This window comes from Staurois parvus, unplaced genomic scaffold (assembly GCF_062004578.1).
Source record: "Staurois parvus isolate SC_StPar_1 unplaced genomic scaffold, SC_StPar_1.0 ptg000176l, whole genome shotgun sequence".
Taxonomy (NCBI): domain Eukaryota; kingdom Metazoa; phylum Chordata; class Amphibia; order Anura; family Ranidae; genus Staurois; species Staurois parvus.
Window position 1 is genome coordinate 3,766,801 of NW_028317972.1, and position 24,924 is coordinate 3,791,724.

Genomic DNA, 24,924 nt, shown 5'->3' on the forward strand with positions numbered 1-24,924 from the left:
TTTTCTCTGTACAGCATTGTGTAATATATCAGATCTATATTAAGGTCTAATAATGTTGCCATGTGACTGTGGTGGAATATTGAAGTGTAAGCTGCTCTGGAGAAAAGGTTTATGTAACTGGTAGAATGTTTTATGTACAGTATTGCAGAATATATCAGAGCTATATACATTTATATAAATATCAGTGTGGAACATTAGAGTGTAAGCATCTCTGGTGCCGAGTGTGATGTAACTAACTGCTGTATATTAAACTGGTAGTAAAGTGTGTAGGGAGAAAAAAAAAAAATTCCCATTGCAAGGTAATGTCATAATGGGCTAGTATGACGCTGACACGGCTTCTACCTTCACCTGGTCTTCCTTCTGGGTCTGCAGGCTCTGGTCATGGCCAAGCCGCCATGAATCCACTCCTGCACACAGAGCTCTGAAGGGACAGCATGCTGTCACTTCAAAGCGCAGTGCGCATGCGTCGGTAATGTTACCAGCTGCAAAAATAGTTACATAGTTAGTCTGGCTGAAAAAGACAAAAGTCCATCCAGTTCAACCAAAAAAAAAAAAAGTTATCATCCTATACCCACAATTGATCCAGAGGAAGGCAAAAAAAAAACAGCAAAGCATGATCCAATTTGCACCTGCAGGGGAAAAAATTCCTTCCTGATCCCCCGAGAGGCAATCGGATATTCCCTGGATCAACTTCACCTATAAATGTTAGTATCCAGTTATATTCTGTGTATCTAGGAAAGAATCCAGGCCTTTTTTAAGGCAATCCACTGAGCTGGCCAGAACCAACTCTTGAGGGAGTCTATTCCACATTTTCACAGCTCTTACTGTGAAGAAACTTTTCCATATTTGGAGATTAAATCTCTTTTTCTCCAGACATAGAGAGTGCCACCTTGTCCTCTGTGATGATCTCAGGGTGAATTACTCTACACCGAGTTCACTATATGAACAACTGATGTATTTATGAATATCTCCTAAACAGTGCACATTTATGAGATATTAGTTGTACTTGAAGTTAAGCTTTTTTTATATGATTGCCTGTAGATATAAGTCAGCAAGCGGTGTTTACTACTGCTTTAATGTACAATATAGTAATATAATATATTAATATTGTATAATAATATTGCCATGTGACTGTGATGGAACATTGGAGCGTAAGCTGCTCTGGTGCAGAGATTGATATAATTGGCTCAGTGTTCTCTGTACAGTATTGCAGAATTTATCAGAGCTATAAAAAATGATATTAATATCAGCGTGGGACTGGGGTGGAATATTAGAGTGCATGCTCCCCTGGCCTCTGGTGCATGGACAGATGTAAAGGTTTAGTGTTCGCTGTAGAGTACTGCGGAACATCAAAACTGTAGAAATGTATAATAATCTGTGGAACTTGCTGTCTGTATATAAATGAACAACATACATAAGTACTCCATATCAGAAAGAGATTATAGCAGGGGTTGTATGGCAGAGAATTAGCATTGCAGCAGGCATGAGAGAGCTACATGATTGGTGGATGTGAGAAAAGAGCAGATTAATTATAAGGCAGACAATGCTCTGGAAGCACACAGGACAGATGCAGCCTCTGTTAAATACATGTCTGCTCCTTGTAGCATCCTCCTCCCCCCTCCCCTGGGGGGGCTTCTACATCATTCATGATTCTTCCTCATCCTCCGTCTCCTGTGCAGCGACCACATCTACACAGCTCGTCATCTACCTCTGTCGTCTGCCATGACAGGGGAGCTGGACTCCGAGCTCCCCCAAATTGATCCTCGCATCCTCATCTTCCTCCTCTATATGGTCATCCTGCAGGAACTGGTCAGCGGCTGGATGGAGTACAAGAAACTAGCATGTAAACCCAAGAAGAAGGCTGGACCAGTCTGGTCATCCAGGTGAGTCACTGCCAAGCTGCACACATTCCTTTGTCTGTGGGTAAGCTATGACTTGGTATCTGCTGGGGGACTACAAGCTTCAGCATCACCTACTTGTAGCCCTGCAGACCCTCCTCTGTTTATGAGCAATCTCTGGCTCTCTACGCCAGGGGATTACAAGGCCCAGCATGACTTGTACTAAATCCCCCCTGTTGTAATGGGATAACATTTTGCTTAATCCGCAAAGAAAAAAATTATTGTACATCCATCCATTGGCTGTACTACATGGAGAACATTTATAAATCTTTGCCTGATTACCTTGAAACATATTACTGAGATATGTTATATTGATAGCTAGACTGCATTTGCATGGAGTTTGCATTTGGGTGCACTTGCCATAGGTCACTTTACAGATAATATATACTGCAAATGTAAAAGGTTGCATGGTCTACTGTGTTCAACATGCACTAAACACCCCCAGTCTGGACACACTACTTTCATCTATCTCTGTTTAGTTCAAGCTCAGTACTGTAGTGTACAGGGGCGGACTGACAACTCATGGGGCCCCCGGGCAATAGGGGATCATGGGGCCCCTGTTTCCTTGCCCAAACTCAAAAATGCCTATGAAAAAGGTACCAGGGGAATCTCATGGGGCCCCCTACTGACCCCGGGCCCTCGGGCAGTGCCCGAGTTTCCAAATGGTCAGTCCGCCCCTGATAGTTTATACTGCACCTGTGTTCATTTTAGGGTAATTTAACGTAGTTATGAACATACAGTGTTATAGACACTTTCTAATACAGTTTAAACTATAACAGGCATTATAAATGCTTTTTCTTAGTTACAGAAAAGATCTTACCTTTTTAACAAGGTTGAAATGTTCTTTCATGTGACTATGCATCGCTTCTTCTTAAGTGATCGAGGTTACAGGACACTGTGCAGACACACAGCGTGCCTGTATTCCATAGTCTGTTCAGCCTAAGGCAAGATTCAGGCTGTGCTTTAGCAGGGGATGTGTTCAAAAGGCAGGCTGTGATTGGTCAGGGGGCATGATGGCTGAACAAACTACCCAATACAGGCATGTAGTGTCCTCTACCTCTGAATGGCCTACCAAAGGATGCAAACTGACCACGCAAGCACAGACCAGCTTCTCTGCTTTGTGTGGTCAGTTTAGAACAAGGAAGAAAAGTGACTGGTAGGATCAACCAGATACGTCAGATGGAAAAAGTACATGAATGATAACGGCTATGATTTATAAAATACATATATGTGGACACACACAAAAGTTTTTAGGATAGTATACACTTTAAATGACCCACAACAGCTGAACCTATACACAATCCAGATTTGATATAAATGAAGTCCAATCAGCACGTACCCTTAAGGTGCCCAGGAACACAATTGTCACATGATTCATTTTGATCCATTTCCAACGAAAAAGTGAATTGCCCCCCCTGCTAGATTAGGGGGCTTTGGGAATCTCTACTAATCTTATATTTTTACTCAACATATTCAAGTGTGAAAATATATGCACACGGTGATGAAGAAAAGATCATTTTAAAGCCATCTCGACAGAGATCTATATTCATATGTTAAAGTGTTACTAAAGTCTATTTTTTTTTTTTTTAATTAAAATAACAAACATGTTATACTCACCTGCTCTGTGCAGCGGTATTGCACAGAGCAGTCCCAATCCTCCTCTTCTTGTGTCCCCCGCTGGCAATCCTGGCTCCTCCTCTTCTTTGTTGTGTCACCATAGCAAGCTGTTTGCTATGGAGGCATGCAGTGTGTGTCTATGGAGGCACTCCATAAACACACACTGCGGGACGTAGCCCCACCCCTACTTCCTCTTCACTGTACTTGATTGACAGCAGCAGGAGCCAATGTCTCCTGCTGCTGTTTGAGTCCCTGTGTGAAGTGGAAGGGAGGGGAGAAGAGATGCAGCTGGGTCTCTTCTCCCCTCTCTTCCCCTTCACATAGGAAAGGGGGGGGGCAGAGGAATAGAAATTATTTTTTTTCTACCTTAATGCAAGGAATGCATTAAGGTTAAAAAAATCGTTTTTGGCTTTAGCTTTATCACTTTAACAAACATTCTTCATGAAATGGTTGAAGAGTAACATAAAGGATGACATATCTAAAGAGACACTAAACTATATCCTTATTCTCCAAAAATAAACCATACACATTCACCATCTAATGGATCTGCAATCTGTTTTTTACACTATTTCTCACTGTGTTGTTTTGTCTCCTTGGAGAGTTCCTAAACCTTTTCTTTTCCCCCAATTTCCTTTTTTTTTTTTTGAATGAACAGTGCACATCATGTACACTGCTCTATGCACACTACACTTCCCAGAATCTACAGTTCATAGTACATCTCAGGAGCAAGCATGAGAGGGAGGCTACCTTCCTACATACAGTGGGACCATGGAGAATAAAAGTAGCCACCCTCTAAAACAGGGGTCTCCAAACTTTTTAAACAAAGGGCCAGTTTACTGTCCTTCAGGCTTTAGAGGGGCCGCAATGTGGCCACTGGGAGTAGAAAATGTCCCAGCATCAGTTGGAGTAAACAATGCCCCATCCTTGGTGTTATTGGGAGGAATTGTGTCCCATCATTGGTGTCATTGGGCCCCACTTTTGGTGTCATTGGTGGGAATAGTGCCCCATCATTGCTCTCATTGATAGGAATAGTGTCCCATCACTGGTATGATTGGGAGAAATTGTGCCCCATCGTGGATGGCATTGGTAGGAATAGTGCCCCATCATCAGCAGAAATAGTGCCACATCATCAGCAGAAATAGTGCCATATCATCGGTAGGAATAGTGTTCCATTATTGGTGTTAGAGATGAGCGAAGAAATGAAAAATTCGATTCGGCTGATTCGGCGAATTCCAGTGTGAAATTCGATTCGATGCGAATTTCTCCGCTACGAAGATGACTTATTTAAAGGGTTTCTAGGCTTCAGAGAGCCTTTAAATTAGTGCAGAACACTGTACCTTTAATTTAAATGCCCTTGGAGATGAGGAAGGAGAAGGAGAAGGAGAAGGATGAGAAGAAGGAGAAGGAGAAGGATGAGAAGAAGGAGAAGGAGAAGGATGAGAAGAAGGAGAAGGATGAGAAGAAGGAGAAGGATGAGAAGAAGGAGAAGGAGAAGGATGAGAAGAAGGAGAAGGAGAAGGATGAGAAGAAGGAGAAGGAGAAGGATGAGAAGAAGGAGAAGGATGAGAAGAAGGAGAAGGATGAGAAGGAGAAGGATGAGAAGGAGAAGGATGAGAAGAAGAAGGCTGAGAATAAGGAGAAGGATGAGAAGAAGGAGAAGGAGAAGGATGAGAAGAAGGAGAAGGATGAGAAGAAGGAGAAGGAGAAGGATGAGAAGAAAGAGAAGGATGAGAAGGAGAAGGATGAGAAGAAGAAGGATGAGAAGAAGAAGGATGAGAAGAAGGAAAAGGATGAGAAGAAGAAGGATGAGAAGAAGGAGAAGGATGAGAAGAAGGAGAATGATGAGAAGAAGGAGAAGGATGATAAGAAGGAGAAGGAAGAGAAGAAGGAGAAGGAGAAGGATGAGAAGAAGGAGAAGGATGAGAAGAAGGAGAAGGATGAGAAGAAGGAGAAGGATGAGAAGAAGGAGAAGGAGAAGGATGAGAAGAAGGAGAAGGATGAGAAGAAGAAGGATGAGAAGAAGGATGAGAAGAAGGAGGAGAAGGATGAGAAGAAGAAGGATGAGAAGAAGGAGAAGGATGAGAAGAAGGAGAAGGAAGAGAAGAAGGAGAAGGAGAAGGATGAGAAGGAGAAGGATGAGAAGAAGGAGAAGGATGAGAAGAAGGAGAAGGATGAGAAGAAGGAGAAGGATGAGAAGAAGAAGGATGAGAAGAAGGATGAGAAGGATGAGAAGAAGGAGAAGGATGAGAAGAAGGAGAATGATGAGAAGAAGGAGAAGAAGGAGAAGGATGAGAAGAAGGAGAAGGATGAGAAGAAGGAGAAGGATGAGAAGAAGGAGAAGGATGAGAAGAAGGAGAAGGAGAAGGATGAGAAGAAAAAGGATGAGGAGAAGGAGAAGGATGAGAAGAAGGAGAAGGAGAAGGATGAGAAGAAGGAGAAGGATGAGAAGAAGGAGAAGGATGAGAAGAAGGAGAAGGAGAAGGATGAGAAGAAGGAGAAGGAGAAGGATGAGAAGAAGGAGAAGGAGAAGGATGAGAAGAAGGAGAAGGATGAGAAGAAGGAGAAGGATGAGAAGGAGAAGGATGAGAAGGAGAAGGATGAGAAGAAGAAGGCTGAGAATAAGGAGAAGGATGAGAAGAAGGAGAAGGAGAAGGATGAGAAGAAGGAGAAGGATGAGAAGAAGGAGAAGGAGAAGGATGAGAAGAAAGAGAAGGATGAGAAGGAGAAGGATGAGAAGAAGAAGGATGAGAAGAAGAAGGATGAGAAGAAGGAAAAGGATGAGAAGAAGAAGGATGAGAAGAAGGAGAAGGATGAGAAGAAGGAGAATGATGAGAAGAGGGAGAAGGATGATAAGAAGGAGAAGGAAGAGAAGAAGGAGAAGGAGAAGGATGAGAAGAAGGAGAAGGATGAGAAGAAGGAGAAGGATGAGAAGAAGGAGAAGGATGAGAAGAAGGAGAAGGATGAGAAGAAGGAGAAGGAGAAGGATGAGAAGAAGGAGAAGGATGAGAAGAAGAAGGATGAGAAGAAGGATGAGAAGAAGGAGGAGAAGGATGAGAAGAAGAAGGATGAGAAGAAGGAGAAGGATGAGAAGAAGGAGAAGGAAGAGAAGAAGGAGAAGGAGAAGGATGAGAAGGAGAAGGATGAGAAGAAGGAGAAGGATGAGAAGAAGGAGAAGGATGAGAAGAAGGAGAAGAAGAAGGATGAGAAGAAGGAGAAGGATGAGAAGAAGAAGGATGAGAAGAAGGATGAGAAGGATGAGAAGAAGGAGAAGGATGAGAAGAAGGAGAATGATGAGAAGAAGGAGAAGAAGGAGAAGGATGAGAAGAAGGAGAAGGATGAGAAGAAGGAGAAGGATGAGAAGAAGGAGAAGGATGAGAAGAAGGAGAAGGAGAAGGATGAGAAGAAAAAGGATGAGGAGAAGGAGAAGGATGAGAAGAAGGAGAAGGATGAGAAGGAGAAGGAGAAGGATGAGAAGAAGGAGAAGGAGAAGGATGAGAAGAAGGAGAAGGATGAGAAGAAGGAGAAGGATGAGAAGGAGAAGGAGAAGGATGAGAAGGAGAAGGATGAGAAGAAGGAGAAGGAGAAGGATGAGAAGAAGGAGAAGGAGAAGGATGAGAAGAAGGAGAAGGATGAGAAGAAGGATGAGCAGAAGGAGAAGGATGAGAAGAAGGAGAAGGATGAGAAGAAGGAGAAGGATGAGAAGAAGGATGAGAAGAAGGATGAGAAGAAGGAGAAGGATGAGAAGAAGGACAGTTCTGTGACAGTTTCTGTCTATTTCTGACAGTTCTGGGACATTCACTCCATACAGCGGTTTCAACCGCTGTATGGAGGGAATGTCATAGAACTGTCAGAAATAGACTATTAATGACAGTTCTGGGACTGTCCTTCCATGCAGCGGTTGAAACATTGTATGTATTTGTTTCCATAAATGGATCCATTTATGGAAACAAATACATACAATGTTTCAACCGCTGCATTGAAGGACAGTCCCAGAACTGTCATTAATAGTCTATTTCTGACAGTTCCATGACATTCCCTCCATACAGCGGTTAAAACAGCTGTATGCAGTGAATGTCCCAGAACTGTCATAAATAGTCTATTTCTGATAGATCTGGGACATTCACTCCATACAGCTGTTTTAACCGCTGTATGGAGGGAATGTCATGGAACTGTCAGAAATAGACTATTAATGACAGTTCTGGGACTGTCCTTCCATGCAGCGGTTGAAACATTGTATGTATTTGTTTCCATAAATGGATCCATTTATGGAAACAAATACATACAATGTTTCAACCGCTGCATTGAAGGACAGTCCCAGAACTGTCATTAATAGTCTATTTCTGACAGTTCCATGACATTCCCTCCATACAGCGGTTAAAACAGCTGTATGCAGTGAATGTCCCAGAACTGTCATAAATAGTCTATTTCTGATAGATCTGGGACATTCACTCCATACAGCTGTTTTAACCGCTGTATGGAGGGAATGTCATGGAACTGTCAGAAATAGACTATTAATGACAGTTCTGGGACTGTCCTTCCATGCAGCGGTTGAAACATTGTATGTATTTGTTTCCATAAATGGATCCATTTATGGAAACAAATACATACAATGTTTCAACCGCTGCATTGAAGGACAGTCCCAGAACTGTCATTAATAGTCTATTTCTGACAGTTCCATGACATTCCCTCCATACAGCGGTTAAAACAGCTGTATGCAGTGAATGTCCCAGAACTGTCATAAATAGTCTATTTCTGATAGATCTGGGACATTCACTCCATACAGCTGTTTTAACCGCTGTATGGAGGGAATGTCATGGAACTGTCAGAAATAGACTATTAATGACAGTTCTGGGACTGTCCTTCCATGCAGCGGTTGAAACATTGTATGTATTTGTTTCCATAAATGGATCCATTTATGGAAACAAATACATACAATGTTTCAACCGCTGCATTGAAGGACAGTCCCAGAACTGTCATTAATAGTCTATTTCTGACAGTTCCATGACATTCCCTCCATACAGCGGTTAAAACAGCTGTATGCAGTGAATGTCCCAGAACTGTCATAAATAGTCTATTTCTGATAGATCTGGGACATTCACTCCATACAGCTGTTTTAACCGCTGTATGGAGGGAATGTCATGGAACTGTCAGAAATAGACTATTAATGACAGTTGTGGGACTGTCCTTCCATACAGCGGTTGAAACATTGTATGTATTTGTTTCCATAAATGGATCCATTTATGGAAACAAATACATACAATGTTTCAACCGCTGCATGGAAGGACAGTCCCAGAACTGTCATTAATAGTCTATTTCTGACAGTTCCATGACATTCCCTCCATACAGCGGTTAAAACAGCTGTATGCAGTGAATGTCCCAGAACTGTCATAAATAGTCTATTTCTGATAGATCTGGGACATTCACTCCATACAGCTGTTTTAACCGCTGTATGGAGGGAATGTCATGGAACTGTCAGAAATAGACTATTAATGACAGTTCTGGGACTGTCCTTCCATGCAGCGGTTGAAACATTGTATGTATTTGTTTCCATAAATGGATCCATTTATGGAAACAAATACATACAATGTTTCAACCGCTGCATGGAAGGACAGTCCCAGAACTGTCATTAATAGTCTATTTCTGACAGTTCCATGACATTCCCTCCATACAGCGGTTAAAACAGCTGTATGCAGTGAATGTCCCAGAACTGTCATAAATAGTCTATTTCTGATAGATCTGGGACATTCACTCCATACAGCTGTTTTAACCGCTGTATGGAGGGAATGTCATGGAACTGTCAGAAATAGACTATTAATGACAGTTGTGGGACTGTCCTTCCATACAGCGGTTGAAACATTGTATGTATTTGTTTCCATAAATGGATCCATTTATGGAAACAAATACATACAATGTTTCAACCGCTGCATTGAAGGACAGTCCCAGAACTGTCATTAATAGTCTATTTCTGACAGTTCCATGACATTCCCTCCATACAGCGGTTAAAACAGCTGTATGCAGTGAATGTCCCAGAACTGTCATAAATAGTCTATTTCTGACAGTTCTGGGACATTCACTCCATACAGCGGTTTCCGGCAAAAAGTGTATGTGCAGAGTTCCTCTATTCTGCAGATACACTTAGAGGAGCTCTGCAGATACACTTAGAGGAGCTCTGCACATACACTTTTTTCCGGTTTGGAATTATTCTTATTTTCATCCTACTTCTTCTTCTTCTTCATCCTCATCCTCATCCTCTTCTTCTTCTGAGGATGAGGATGAAGAAGAAGAAGAAGAAGAAGAAGAAGTAGGATGAAAATAAGATTAATTCCAAGCCGGCAAAAAGTGTATGTGCAGAGCTCCTCTAAGTGTATCTGCAGAGCTCCTCTAAGTGTATCTGCAGAATAGAGGAACTCTGCACATACACTTTTTGCCGGCTTGGAATTATTCTTCTTTTCATCCTACTTCTTCTTCTTCTTCTTCATCATCCTCATCCTCAGAAGAAGAGGATGAGGATGAGGATGAGGATGAGGAAGAAGAAGAAGAATGAAAAGAAGAATAATTCCAAGCCGGCAAAAAGTGTATGTGCAGAGTTCCTCTATTTCTGACAGTTCTCTCACAGCTTCTTCACATGTACAGCGGTTGAAATATCTGTATCCTAAATGGAAACTAATAGATACAAATTGTATCTATTAGTTTCCATTTAGGATACAGATGTTTCAACCGCTGTACATGTGAAGAAGCTGTGAGAGAACTGTCAGAAATAGAGGAACTCTGCACATACACTTTTTGCCGGCTTGGAATTATTCTTCTTTTCATCCTACTTCTTCTTCTTCTTCTTCTTCTTCTTCTTCTTCTTCTTCATCCTCATCCTCATCCTCTTCTTCTGAGGATGAAGAAGAAGAAGAAGTAGGATGAAAAGAAGAATAATTCCAAGCCGGCAAAAAGTGTATGTGCAGAGTTCCTCTATTTCTGACAGTTCTCTCACAACTTCTTCACATGTACAGTGGTTGAAACATCTGTATCCTAAATGTAAACTAATAGATACAATGTTTCAACCGCTAAACATGTGTTCCTTCTGTCAGAGAACTGTCAGAAATAGCGGAGCTCACTGCAGGGACACTTTTGCCGGCTGATCGGGAAATGTTCGATTCGCGCACCCGAAGTAGGCAAAATTTCGGTTTCGACACGAATCGAATATTTCCTGAAATTCGACTCGAATTCCGGTTCGCCTAGTTCGATTCGCTCATCTCTAATTGGTGTGATTAGGAGGAATTGTGCTCCACGCTGATGTCATTGGGAGGAATAGTGCCCCATCATTGGTGTCATTGATAGGAATAGTGCCCCATCATCGGCAGAAATAGTGCCCCATCATCGGTAGGAAGAGTGTTCCACCATTGGTGTGATTAGGAGGAATTGTGCCCCATGTTGATGTCATTGGGAGGAATTGTGCCCCATCATTGGCATCATTGGTAGGAATTGTGCCCCATCATAAGAGTCATTGGGCCCCATTGTTGGTATCATGTCCTCCCACTGTGCCCTATCATTGGTAGGAATTGTGCCCCATCATTCGTGTCATTGGCAGGAACTGTGCACCATTGTTGGCGTTGGTGAATTAAATAGTGCACCAAGGGCTGGATAAAGGCAAACAAAGGGCCGCATCCGGCCCCCAGGCCGCAGTTTGGAGACCACTGCTCTAAAAGGACGTTGGATCACTGCAAAAAAAAACCATGGGTTCAGTGTGTCACTTTAACTTTCCTTTTGATTTCCTTTCCTCTTGATCTCTCTTGGATGGATGGATTAAATTCAGATTGGCTGTTAATGTGGTATGTTTTTTGTACTTAATCTGGCTCCTCTCATAATCTCTGTAATTCAGAAGGCAGGCTCTGTGAAATGTGTGACACTACAGTGCATATTCACAAGGCATAGTGGATATGTGTCACTGAATTCCAGGACCTAAATGTGTAGGATTTTTCAAGTAAGTTTTTGGACTGTAGGATGACTTAGATTAATAAGAATATGCTAGAAGCAATTGAAATGCAATGTGAAAATGAATATATGTATTTACATTTTGACCATAGATACACTTTAAAAGAGAAGCGTGGGATTTGCAAAAAAAATCATACTTAGATAGCTGCAGCTTTGATGCCAGCTGCATCTGTCCCCTGCCACCTGTAAGACTGAGAACTGAGTGGTCAAACACTGCTGATCGCTCTGCTTTCAGTCCTTAGCCAGCAGAGAGCTGGAGATTGTCAGTCACCACTCTCTGCTCTGCCCCTCTAGCGCTCACTGACGCGCTGGGCTGTGTAGGGGTGGCAGTGGCTGGCTCAGGTTCCCAGCGGCTTGCTGAGAGCCTGAGCCAGCTTCCAGTCTACGTTTCTGGGCAGATCCCGATCATATGGTCAGGATCTTTTTCAGAGCCTAGAATGGGTCTGTGAAATCAGCAGACAGTGGGTTTTAGCTGCTTAAAATGTATTAAAAGGCACTCACAAGTGTAGGAGGTTTTTAGGAATTGTCAGCAGCCCAGTAGAAGCCTCCTTGAGGACTGACAAAGGGGTATTCCCTGAACACGTTCCCATAGGAACAGCTTGCTGACATGGAAGTGGAAGAAGCGTTTTGTCCTCCTCTCAGCAGTGGTGACACCAAATGTATAGATTTCACCAGGATCCATTCTTTGGCTGATTCCAGCTCTTCTTAATTTTCCATGTTCAGAAGATATCTGCTGGACAACTGACGGGTGTTCCACACATCCTACACTTGTGAGCTCATGTCAATTAATTTTGTAAATGAAATTATTATTTCAGGTACATAGCGCCGTCAATTTGCGCAGCGTTTTACATAAATATTGTACTTTCACATCAGTCCCTAACCCTCAAGGGGTGTACAATCTAAGATCCCTAACTCACATTCATACATACACATACTAGGGCCAATTTAGACAGGAGCCAATTAACCTACCAGCATGTCTTTTGGAGTGTGGGAGGAAACTGGAGTACCCAGAGGAAACCCATGCAGGCACAGGGAGAACATGCAAACTCCAGGCAGGTGGTTCCGAGGTTGGGATTCGAACCAACGACCCTAGTACTGCCAGGCGGAAGTCTCTTTTATATTACACCAAGTTGGTTCCTTTTACATTTACAGAAGCTGTAATGCATGTGTTGGCTGCTGCTTTCATATGTGGAGTCCTATTTTAGGGTAGAAAATAAATAGTTGTGTATAAATGGTCAAAAACAGGGCCAGCTTGGCTGTATGAAAATGTTTTTTCCGTGTTGGATAATGCCATATCAGACAAGGCGATCTGTACAAATCCCAGCACAGGAACAGAACTGCTTCTAGTAGGATAATTCAATAAGCCGTTTAAAATTCTGGACATTTCTTAAAGTGATTAGAAACAAAAGCTACATTTGTAGAAGATTATAAACTGCATCCGTAAATAAAGGAAATATAATTTTCTTTCGAGGTGGGAGGGATAATTATAATAAATATGGATGATTTTGGGTAGGAATTGTCATTCCATAACCTTATTGCCCAACTCCTGCAAGCATTCTATTATGGTGTTGGACAGAGAAGAGTTAGTGTTCTGTCAGGTTTTCATTTGTGGACATTGTCCCACTGAAGAGATTTACCCTCACTTTTTGTTGAGAGAGGAAATTGTATGAAATCTCTCTAGTAGTTGCACAGACTGCAACACGAAACTACAGTAGCAGAGGATTAGATCCTCTGTAAGGTTATGATTAATATCTCTGACTTCCTGCCCCAGTGGCAACTACTTTCAAACCTCCCAAATGGGGTCACGGCCAGCAATATAAAGTTGCCAAAAGTATTTAGTCTTCCCAAGCCTATCCAAAACCACCATTGTAGCTCTGTTCAGCCAGTCTTCTAAGTGATACACTTTTTCTGCACTCCACACAGAGCTGCTGTTAGAAACCACGGGGCTCCATACAGCCAACCTGACATGGGCCAAACTCCCCCCCCCCCCCAAAAAAAAATGTAATTTAATATGCTTCAGTTATGAACGAACACAGTGAGTGATTGGTACTGATCGCACATTGTGTTAATTCAGGAAAGGAAGGGGATGGTAAATGTGACATATTTACTAGACCCTTCTCCCACTCTCCATTCTGAAGGATCCTATTGTGTGATTGCATCTGGCGGTGGGAGGGAGAGGAGGGAAGCTGGTAGCACTGTGGGCATGGGAGTCACAGGGGGAAACATATGGTGCACAGGGAGGGAGATGGGTGCAAAAGAGGGGCAATTACTGGATCCGATCCCCTGTGTGGCTCTCTCTACAGTAGCTAAAAGTCAGTGGGAGGGAGAGGAAAAGAAGCCAGTTTTCAGGTGCTGCAGAGAGAGCCACACAGGGGATCAGTTCCAGTAATTTCCCCCCCAGGCTGTGCTGATCACCCTGCCTGCCCACATCTGATTCACCTAGTTGCCTAGGCCCCCCAGCTGGCCTGGGCCCCGTACAGGAGGACTGGTGGTACCCCCTTATCCACAGCCCTGACTCCACAGAATATGAGGCTTAAAGCGGTATTAAATCCAAAAGCATATATTTATTATATTGCAACTTACAAATTCTTAGATGTGGCGGCTGCCCTAATTTTGTTTTTTAGACTTTCTTTCTTAGGGCTCATGTACACTGCAGCTGATAAACTCACATTTAGGAACTGTTCAGTGTTTTTTTCAGCAGCCCCTGAACTCACCCCAATGTTTTCCTATGTGTCCATGTACACATCATCGTTTACAGGCAGTTGAGTTTACAGTCATTTTTTTGAACGCAGAAAACTTGCGTTCAGCAGATTTTATCAGCGTTTCAAACACAAACCATGGCTAAACGCGTTTATAAGCGTTTGCTTTTGAAATTTTTTTTAACCATTTCCAGATGCTGTCCAGAGCCTTTTTTCATCTTGAAAAATGCATGCAAAGTGTTTTCCTGGTACTCAAATGGACCTGGTACACCATACTTTGTTAGACACTGCTGCAATAATTTCTGCACAGAAATGAGCTGGAACACATCCAAACACCGCAAAAAAAAAAAAATTACAGCTAATCTCAACAAATACTGCTCTCTCTGCTTCTGCTCTCTCTATTTCTCTCAAAATGTCTGAAATAGTTATGTTTTTACTGTTTTTCAGTGCATTCTGGGCATTTTGGAAGGTCTCCTCAGGTTATCTTAAAAAAACATTTCTAAATGCAAACGCTCATAAACACGCATAAATACGGTATGCAAACGCACATAAACGCGGTATGCAAACGCGGCTAAACAGATGTTTTTTAATCTACGTTTTCCTGCAGTCAGTTTCCATCGTTCAGAAGTGTCCCGTGTACATGGGGCCTTATATTTTCAATTGGAGATTTTTTCAACAGAGCAAACTGTCCTGCAGATGTATCAGTTAAGAGTGTTGAGACAAACCATTTAACACTGATAGGGGTGCTTACAATGATCAGCTTTTATTTATTCATGTAAAACCTTTATACTCAAAGGAGAAAAAATTTTAATTGCTTCTGAAACTGCAGTGCGAACTAGCGATTGGTTTCAATTTGTTAGTGTGCTGAAATCAGCTGGTACATTTAAAATTCCCTTCCCCCAGACTGACAATGCTGCTGTCCAAATGTGCCTCTGTGTTCCTGCATCCAGGGTGGGAGCACTCTAATAGAGGAGGTGTGAAAACAGAGGGGAAAAAAGCCTAAAAAAAGAAAACTAAAGCAGACACCAGATCTAAGGATTGGTAAGCTGCAGTATATTACATTTTTGGTTTTGGGTTTAATACCTCTTTAGATACAGCAATTGTTAGTAGTCTTCTGTGACATCAATGAGCATGAAGTCAGGAATATCTCCCCCCTGAATTATCACTTTCCATTGAAATCACTTTTGGAAATGTTTACATACTCTACTTATTCTTAAAACCCAACTCCAACCAAGATTTTTTTTTTTTTTGGAGAGACCAATTGTTAGAGCCTCTGCTAATTATTGCTGCCAATCGTGCCCCTAGCAGGGAAAATTTTCCTCACTTCCTGATGGGATGGGAAACCTTCCAACGGGGACACACAAGAAACATACATATTTAGTAGAGCGAGGAAGGTTTAGAACATCTGACAAGGTTTTCTTTTGGCTGTATATGCTGTTCTGTCCTGGTGACAACAATGTGCTTATTACTTGCACAGGTGTCACAAGTACAGAAACTGAGGAAATACCTCTTCAATAAAATACCCGGTGGAAATTTGAATTCTTCACCACTCTATCCAAAACTAAAACAAAGAGCCAGAGATGGGATTTACACATTATAACAACTGTTTTGAATAAATCAGCAACATAACTAATATTTAAAATCTCTTTGACAGGAATGAACCGCATTTTGTGAATTGTCAGATGATCCTATACGGCGTGTTAACAACTTGGCATAATTGTTTCAAATATTTGACCTAATTCATTTTCCTGAGTAGCTGGGAGCCAGGTGGCACCCGGGAAGTGCACATGTCTTGCAGGCTGTTTTGTGTACGCTGCCATATTGGAGTAATCTCTCAGCACAAGCGGATGGCGAGGAGGGAGGCAGCTGTCTGGCGCCCATCTTGTTTTTCTGTTCTGCTACTTTGATGATTATTTCTGTCATTGTCTTCTAGTTTATTTGCATGTAATCTAGAGATATCTGGTTAAATATTAATTCTTGCCATTTTCTATGTCTGCTATTTAATGAAAGCTCTACTCTTGGAGGCAGCTAAATACACAGTTGCATATGCATATGTATAAACTCTTACCTATTCAAAAGTGTTATTAATTCTTTTCATCCACACACCCCTGTAATGCAACTAGGCTGGTGGCCATAACCTGGTTGTTATAGTGCAGATGACTGCCAGAACAACTAATGACCCTGTGCAGCTTGGCCACCTGCATTATAGCAACTAACGACACCAGGGGCGGACTGACAACTCATGGGGCCCCCGGGCAATAGGGGATCATGGGGCCCCTGTGTCCTTGCCCAAACTCAAAAAAGCCTATGAAAAAGGTACCAGGGGCATCTCATAGGGCCCCCTACTGACCCCGGGCCCTCGGGCAGTACCCCAGTTTCCAAATTGTCAGTCCGCCCCTGAACGACACTGTATGACCTGGCCACCAGCGTCCTAGCAACCAGTTGCTCTGGCACCTCTGTCCCAACGACCAATGATATCTTGCGGCCCAGCCGCCTGCGTCCTAAAAACCAATAATACTGTGCAGCCTGGCCACCAACAACCAATGACAAAAATGTCAGCATTTCACCCTCACATGGCCCTGAGAAAGGTCTGGACTATAAAAACAAATGATACTGTGTGGCCCAGTCACCTGTGTCATAGCAACTAATGATGCTGTGCAGCCTCAGCACCTGTGTCCTAGCAACCAATGATGCCCTGCATTCTAGCTACCAGCATCCTAGCAACCAGTGATGCTATGAACCCCAAACACCTGCATTCTAGCAACCAATGATGCCCTGCATCCTAGCTACCAGCATCCTAGCAACCAGTGATGCTATGAACCCCAAATACCTGCATTCTAGCAACCAATGACACTGTGCAGCCCAGCCACCAGCATACTAGCAGCTAATGACCAGGGATGGCAAAAATTGCTGTCTCAAGTAACATCCAGCCCCAGCATAGTCCTGAGAGCATACAGTACATACAATAAGGGCACAGATCATCAATGTTCTGTTGCTCCTTTAATGTCCAATTAGTGGCTGGGGGCTGGTAGGACAGAGTTACAAAAGAAAAGTCAGAATTACAAATCTGTCAGCAGGTAAAATAGTTGCCAGATGTATTAGAGCTTTACAGCTGTTTATCTGGAATACAGTTTTAAAATGGTTGTAAAGGTTCAAGGTTTTTTACCTTCATGCATTCTATGCATGAAGGTAAAAAATCTTCTGGGTGCAGCTCCCCCCACAGCCCGCTAATACTTACCAGAGCCCCATCTCAATCCAGTGATGTGCATAAGAGCCTCGGCTCTCCAGAGACTCTCCTTCCTCATTGACTGAGACAGCAGCAGGGGACATTGTCTCCCGTTACTGTCAATCACAGCCAGTGACCCAAAGAGGAGAGAGAGGGGACGAGGCTGAGCCACGGGTCTGTGTGTGAATGGACACGCAGAGTAGCGGTTCAGGAGTGAGCCTGCTCAGGTGCCTCCATAGCAAGTTGTTTGCTCTGGGGGCACTTGGCAGGAGTGAGAGGGGCCAGGAGCACTGGTGGAGGAGATGCTCTGTGCAAAACCACTACACAGAGCAGGTAAGCAGAAGTTTTTTTTTTTTGTAATTGCCTTTAATATCACTTTAAGCCAGCCATACATGAATCAAAATTTGTCCAGTTTAGCAGGGACCAGAAGAATTTCATTCCACGTATAGGCAGGCTTTTTATACATCTATCTATCTATCTTTTTCTGAACAATCAGCTTGTTGGAAAATTTTCTCTTGATCAGCACCTCCATCTATAGCCAGCCATGCTGATCAATGTATTGTGACGGCAGGGAAGGCCTGGGGCAGACAACCATGGTTCCCAAAGTTGAATAAATTTATTCAGGCAACCTCTGTGTTGGTCAATTATTTTTTCACTGAGTACAACAGCATTGATTTGAGCAAGCCATTCTTCCAAGGTGGGGTGAAGGAAATAATCATTTTAGGGCAAACAGCTTCCTAGCCAAAAAGAGCAACCTAGTTACTGGGACTATAATTTCTGCTTGGTAGTCCTCCTTATCTATCACCCCTAAAAGACACTGAAGTGGGTCCATGGTAATTGAAGTCTGATAAGTGTTGTTTACAACATCCGCTATAGATTACCAATATCGAAAAAAGTTTTGGCATCTCCAGAGCACCGACACACATTTTAATTGATACACAACTGCTTTAATAAAGGCCCCCTATAAAACTAATTTTACCCCAAATAAAAAAGTGTGAATATTTTCTAAACTGATGATGGGCTTATAAAATAGTGCTAATGTAGTCTTCAGTGATTTGAGAAACTAGGGTTGTTAGTTAAATCCAAACCACAACACCACCTGCCTGGAGTTTGCATGTTCTCCCTGTGCCTGTATGGGTTTCCTCCCACACTCCAAAAGACATGCTGGTAGGTTAATTAGCTCCTATCTAAATTGTCCCTAGTATCTGTACTGTATGTATGAATGTGAGTTAGGAACCTTAGATTGTATATCCTTGAGGGTTAGGGACTGATGTGAATTTACAGAATACAGTATATTCTATTAATATATATATATATATATATATGTGGGTAAAGAGTTGCATAAATTGACAGCGCTATATAAATACCTGTGCCTACCTGTAAACATTTCAGTATGTGCAGCATCTTGAAAGGAGACTTGAAAGTAATATATTTAATGTTGACTTTTGTCATCTTTTCTGCAGTTACACCAGGTCCTCTTCACGCATGACTCTTTCCCCGCTTAACGTGAACACAGTGCGAAGAGATCGAACGAGAGACTACAGAAAACCAGGCAGAATTTTCCGGAAAGCCTAAACCAAGACAATACAAATATCTGATTGAATTGTTGAGCTTTGTCCTCATTTTCTGTTTGGCCTGTGGATGTGGCACCAGAACAGGGTTCTGTGTCCAGAAACCATTATGGATCGTTTATGTGGAGACATTGGTATGGGACAGTGCAGAATGCGGACCAGTTTTGTGGAGTGTATACTTTGAACTATGACAAAATATGTATGAAAATGAGACCTGTTAGTTCTCCAGAGCCCATAATAACAACTCAATAAGAATTGGAGAGGTCAGTGTCTCAGGACATTGCTAGGCTCTAATGGCTGAAGATTTATTTATTTATTGGCTTCTTTATTTGTTATTTTATTTATTGGCTTCTTTATTTATTGTTATGTTCAGTAAATATGCTTTAATAAGACACCTTTTTTCAAAGACAGTTGTAGTGCATGTGTCATATATTCCAATATTGTTGCTTTTTAGTAATGATGTGGGGTCTGCAATCGTTTTAACAGAGTCATGTTAAAATATAACTGACACATCCATGTGAAATTGTACACACCAGCTATGTCTTTTGATTGATGTGAAGAAAGACCTGTTTGCATTGTTCATAACATTTACACAATCTTTTTTCCATTCCCTTATACTACACCAAGAGCATGAACATGTGGATGTGATTGTTTGCAGTTGGTCACAATTCCAATTTTTCTTTATTTTTACTAATTCAGTCCCACAATTTGTACTACCGTTTCCTCTTCAGGTACTTTGTCCAGTAATCGACTTTCTCACACAGGTTCAGCAAGAGTGCTGGCTGCATGGTCTGATTTAGTGTGGATTCACACATGTGCGATGCGAACTGAAGCTCCGTTTTCACAGCTAATTGACAAAGTAGTTGTTCAGAGGTGCAGGTCAGATTTAGATCAGGATCATGTCAGGTTTCATCAGGATCAGGTCAGATTTACATCAGGATCAGGAGAGAAAACCAGCCTGAAATCGTGTTCACAAACACATGACATGTGCGATTCAGAAGCGGTTCCCATAGAAATCAAGAAGCCTGCACTAGAGTCGGTTCAAATCCCAACCGTGGCACCACCTGTCTAAAGTTTGCATGTTCTCCCTGTGCCTGCGTGGGTTTCCTCTGGGTACTCCGGTTTCCTCCCACACTCTAAAGACGTGCTTGTAGGTTAATTGGTTCCTGCCTAAATTGGCCCTAGTATGTATATGTATGAACGTGAGTTATGGACCTTAGATTGTACGCCCCTTGATGGTTCGGGACTGATGTGAATGTGCAATATATATGTAAAGAGCTACGTAAATTGACGGTGCTATATAAGTACCTGTAATAAATAAATAAAATACAATAATCCGCACTTGAACCGGACTGCACTGCTCATAAATCGGAAAAGGACTCCTTTTCAATCTGCACTGAATCCGTACTGCCAGTGTACCTGACATACGTGAGCAGGCACCATAGGAAGCAATGTTATTGCACGTGATATGTGGATTGGATGCAGTTCAAACCACATCCTATCTGCATATATGTGAACCGGCACTTACAGAGAGGTTCTCTCTATATGTGAAATATGATTATGTAAAATATACTGCAAAAGTATTAGGTCTTGTCAAAAATTACTTGCAAACAAATGTTAATGGGTATTAAAATAAATTTACTTATGTTTGATCATTTCTGTTGGGTTAAGGAAGATCTACAGACACTAAGGATGCACAAGTCCAAGTATGGGGTGCTAATGTTTTAGAAAGGAAGGCATACTAGGAACTGAAATTTTTGGGGCAAGAGGTCTGGTCTGAAAAACAAGAGTTGCCAAACCACAATATTATTGTATATTTCAACTGTCTAAAAAATTGTGGACAACTGAACTAATAAAAAGATCCATTTTTTGTCAGTTGTGCTTTTCCAGTACTGATAGAAATCAATATCTCCTGGTCCAGCTGTTTTTGACTGATTGTGCTACCATCTCAAGTCTGTTGTGCCTTCATAAAGCCAGGTTAGAAACACTTGGCTGATTACCATTGTTCTGCCATATCTTGCCTTCATTAACTAAAATTGTAAGCTTAGCTAAGCCAAACCTGCAAGTCCATAAACTCTGTTTTTCTGTCCTTCTCTGAAGACTGTGTTTTGTGTTCATTGACAGTTTGCTATTCAGGTCAATTGAAATGGAGGCAATGTAAATGGGAGACAAATTTCCTGCAGAGGGTTCCCAGTGATATCTTCTTGTGCAGGAAGGTTGTTGATCTTTGGAATAGAGGATCCAAGCCCAGGAAGAGGTGAGTAAGCAAACAAGGAGTTAGGTATCCATATGGAAGGGTTGGTGTGAGAGCTACTGGAAGAAATAGCGGTAGACCTGCATTTGACCTCTGTCTAAGCATCATCAGCCTGCTTCAGACTTCTTCGCATTTCTACTGACTTGAACATGAGCATAGGCTCTTTGGCATAGGCCTTCACAGTTCCAGAGTGGTATAGTGTATTGCGAGAAGGGTGTGAGCATTGAGGATTAGTGTGAGGGTAATTGCTTTAGAAAATGTTAGTCCCAAAGCTACTAGGTCAATATGTGTGAGAGTTACAGGAAGAGTTTAGCCGGCCATAGACATTTTTTTTTCATTCAGCCAACAAGGTGGATGGAGGAATTTGCCCTGCCAGGACATTGTTTTCTGACAGTGTGACCCACCACTGTCAGAATAGACAGATCATTGTTTCTCGGTTGGATGAACTGGATGGACTTGTGTTTATTTTTCAGCCAGATTAACTATGTAACTATCGGCTGCAGTCAAGGAACAACAAAAGTTTTCCAGCATGTCCCTTCAGGAGAAGTTGATCAAAGGATCATTTTCTATCATGTAAGGGCACTAAGTCCCTTCTGAACCAGAGGAATTGTGACCAGTGTATGACCAACTTGAGTCTTATGGATAGTGTTAATGTTACTAGAAGGTCTAACATTTTTGGAAGGGTTAATGTTACATAAAGAGGTAGTTTCAGGGTTACACAGAGGGTTCGTGTTAAGATTATGGTGAGGGATAGTCAGGGGCGGACTGACAACTCATGGGGGATCATGGAACCCCTGTTTCCTTTGCCAAACTCAAAAAAGCCTATGAAAAAGGTACCAGGGGCATCTCATGGGGCCCCCTACTGACCCCAGGCCCATGGGCAGTGCCCGAGTTTCCAAACGGTCAGTCCGCCCCTGGGGATAGTGTTAAGATGGAAGGGTTGGTTGGGGTTATAGGAAGGGTAGAGGTTCCTGAAAATGATATTGTGAGGGTTACAGGAAGGATTAGTGTTAAGGTTATGGGGAGGTTTAGAGTTACAGAAAGGGTAAGACTGGCCATCAACAGGTTGAATTTCAGCTGATTTCTCTTGAATAGGAAATTTGAACCATTGCTAACCCTATCAAAACCACCTAGCTATTCCTGTTGGAGATGTGGTTCATCGGTTGGTACTCTCACTCCTTTATCGAAGAAGCGATATCACAAATCTCTTCTGAAACACATGTTGAATGTGGCGAGGGCCTGCATTCCTAGCCTATGGAAACAACAATCTCCCCCGACAGTTGCCCATTGGCTTGCAAGGGTGAATGATATAGAGCAATTGGAAGACCTGACCTCAACTCTGCAAGACAAACATGAGAAACAGAAGGCCAGGTGGTTTTATTGGAATCTCTTTCGTTTCTCCGATGAATATATGCAATACATATGAATATGACTAGCATGGTCTCCTATCGGATTTTCCCTTGGAAAGAAGTTGAAACGTGTGCCCACCAGGTCCCTTCAGAGGCTTTCCTCTCCCCCCTTCCACCTCCTTCATCCCCCCCCTCTTTTTTTTTCTTTTTCTTTTTATCTCCCTTTATCTTTTTTCTTCCTCTTTCTGTCTTGTAAAATTGTAAAAAAAACTTCTGGTTGGGTATATGCACGCCCTTAGCTGTCTACGTCCGTATTTGACTCCAGGGAACAAATTTATATATGTTGCAGGATGGTCTTATATGATTTGATCTTGCAGTATGTGTCGGTTTATATCTGTGCATAATAGGTATTTACATGTTGCTTTTTCTGTGTAGTTTCTACGATGTTCCTTGTAATATGTGAAATCTTACGCTGGATATGTACATAGGAGTCAACATATTTTTCTTATGTTGGATGTTGCAATCCCTTAAATAAAGAATTAAAAACAAAAAACAAAAAAACACCTGGCTTAACAAACTTCAATTGAGAAACCAAAGCCTGGAGGGAAAAAGTTGGCTAAACAGTGACTGCAGACAATTAACTGTTTGGGTATTCTGTATTGGGTATTGGGTATTCACATGCAATCACTGTTTGGGTATTCTGACAGCTGTGGGTGCGATAGCCAACAGCAGGAGATTCCATCCACCCACTCAGTTTAATGTGAATGAGGGAATCGATGGATTTCTTTATGTTTCTGACCAGCTTGGCTTGTTCTAACTCTTACTAAACTTTTTTCCTCCAGGCTTTGGCTCCTATAGCTTTAGTACAGTATAGGTGTTAGACAGGCATTAACAAGCTTTAGTATGGGCCTTAGACAGGCGTTAATGAGCTTTAGACTGGCTTTTTACCAGCATTAAAGAAGCTCCCCAAACGCCATGTTTTGAAGCGTTTTATAAGCATTTGACAAGCATTAAAACCACACCACAATCTAAATAAACTGTAATGTTTTTAACGCTCCACAACTGCATCACAAATGCCTCGCAAACGCCTGCCAGTGCGGTTGAGGAGCATCACCATACACTTGAATGGGAAACGTTGAAAGGCTTCTCCTGACTGGACATGAGGCTTTAATTTTGAAGCAATGTGACGCTAACGCTTCATGTTTTGATAATGTGAACAACACTGTGCTGCCCATAGTATCATTTTCATAGGCGTTTGAGGAGCGTTAAAAACGCCCTTCAAATGCCTGCTTTCTAAGCCAGTGTGAACTAGGCCATGTTACCCAGGGAGGTTAAAGCTTTTTTCCAATGACTCCAGCTAAACAGGCACAAATTTGAGCTGTAAGTGGCCCTGCCAATATCACCCAGTTTAACAGACTTCAATTTAGAAGTGAAAGGAGCCTGGTGGAAAAAAGTCAGCTGAACAGTGACTGCAGCCAGTCAGCTGTCAAGATACAATGGCCAACAGCAGGAGATTCATCCATCCATGCTGTTCTACATAGACTGGGGGAAATCTTTGGATTTCTTTATGTGTATGACTAGCTTTAGTGTTAGGGTTACAGAGTGGGTTAGTATGAGGGCTCCAGGAGTGTTAGGGTTATCAGGAGGGTTAATGTACTGTAAGTGTTACAGGAAGGATAAAGCTGCAATAATCACATGAATGATCACACTGAATGATTGATCAACTTGGGTACAATTAGCTTGCCCATACATGGCTTGAATTACGGCCAGTTCCCGCTGAACCAGGACTGGCCAAGATTCGAGCCCTCTATGGCTGGCTTAAGAGTTGCTGGGAATGTTAGCTGGAGGAAGCCTTATGCAGGCCATAGACAAATTCGGCCGATAAACGGCCCGTCTATGGGCAGCCTTAGGGTACAGAATTTATCTATGTGTCAAGAGTTCTGTATTGATAACTAACAGAGCTTATCTCCTGGTGCCAAAAGATAACTTACCACAATTAAATGGATTTATAATGCGTGTCAGTGAAATGCAAATTAACACATATCTTAGTGTGAACAAGCCCAAGTCACATTTTAGTGGTGATTATGTGTAGTAACTCTTATATGTGGTAGAAGCAGTATTCAAGCTGTGTAGTACCATACTATATACAGGAAGCTCCTCATTATTTTGGATGCCTCCACCAAATAAAATGATCAGCTCTACATATGATTCAATGGTTATATAAAATGTGATTAGCAATTATGCAAAATTCAGAAATAAGAACCTTTTTAAATTTGTAGTTTTACAGATTGCCAATTCCAATTTTCAACATTTTAGCAGCAAAGACA

The 24,924-nt window shown here is 42.1% G+C and overlaps 1 long non-coding RNA gene across 1 annotated transcript; it reads left to right on the forward strand.

Moving 5' to 3' along the window:
• Positions 1–1,518: 1,518 nt before the first annotated feature.
• LOC149462359 (uncharacterized) lies at positions 1,519–20,869 on the forward strand. The gene is made up of 2 exons (XR_016312672.1): positions 1,519–1,883; positions 18,887–20,869. It is a non-coding gene; the product is annotated as an uncharacterized LOC149462359 (long non-coding RNA).
• Positions 20,870–24,924: the final 4,055 nt, after the last annotated feature.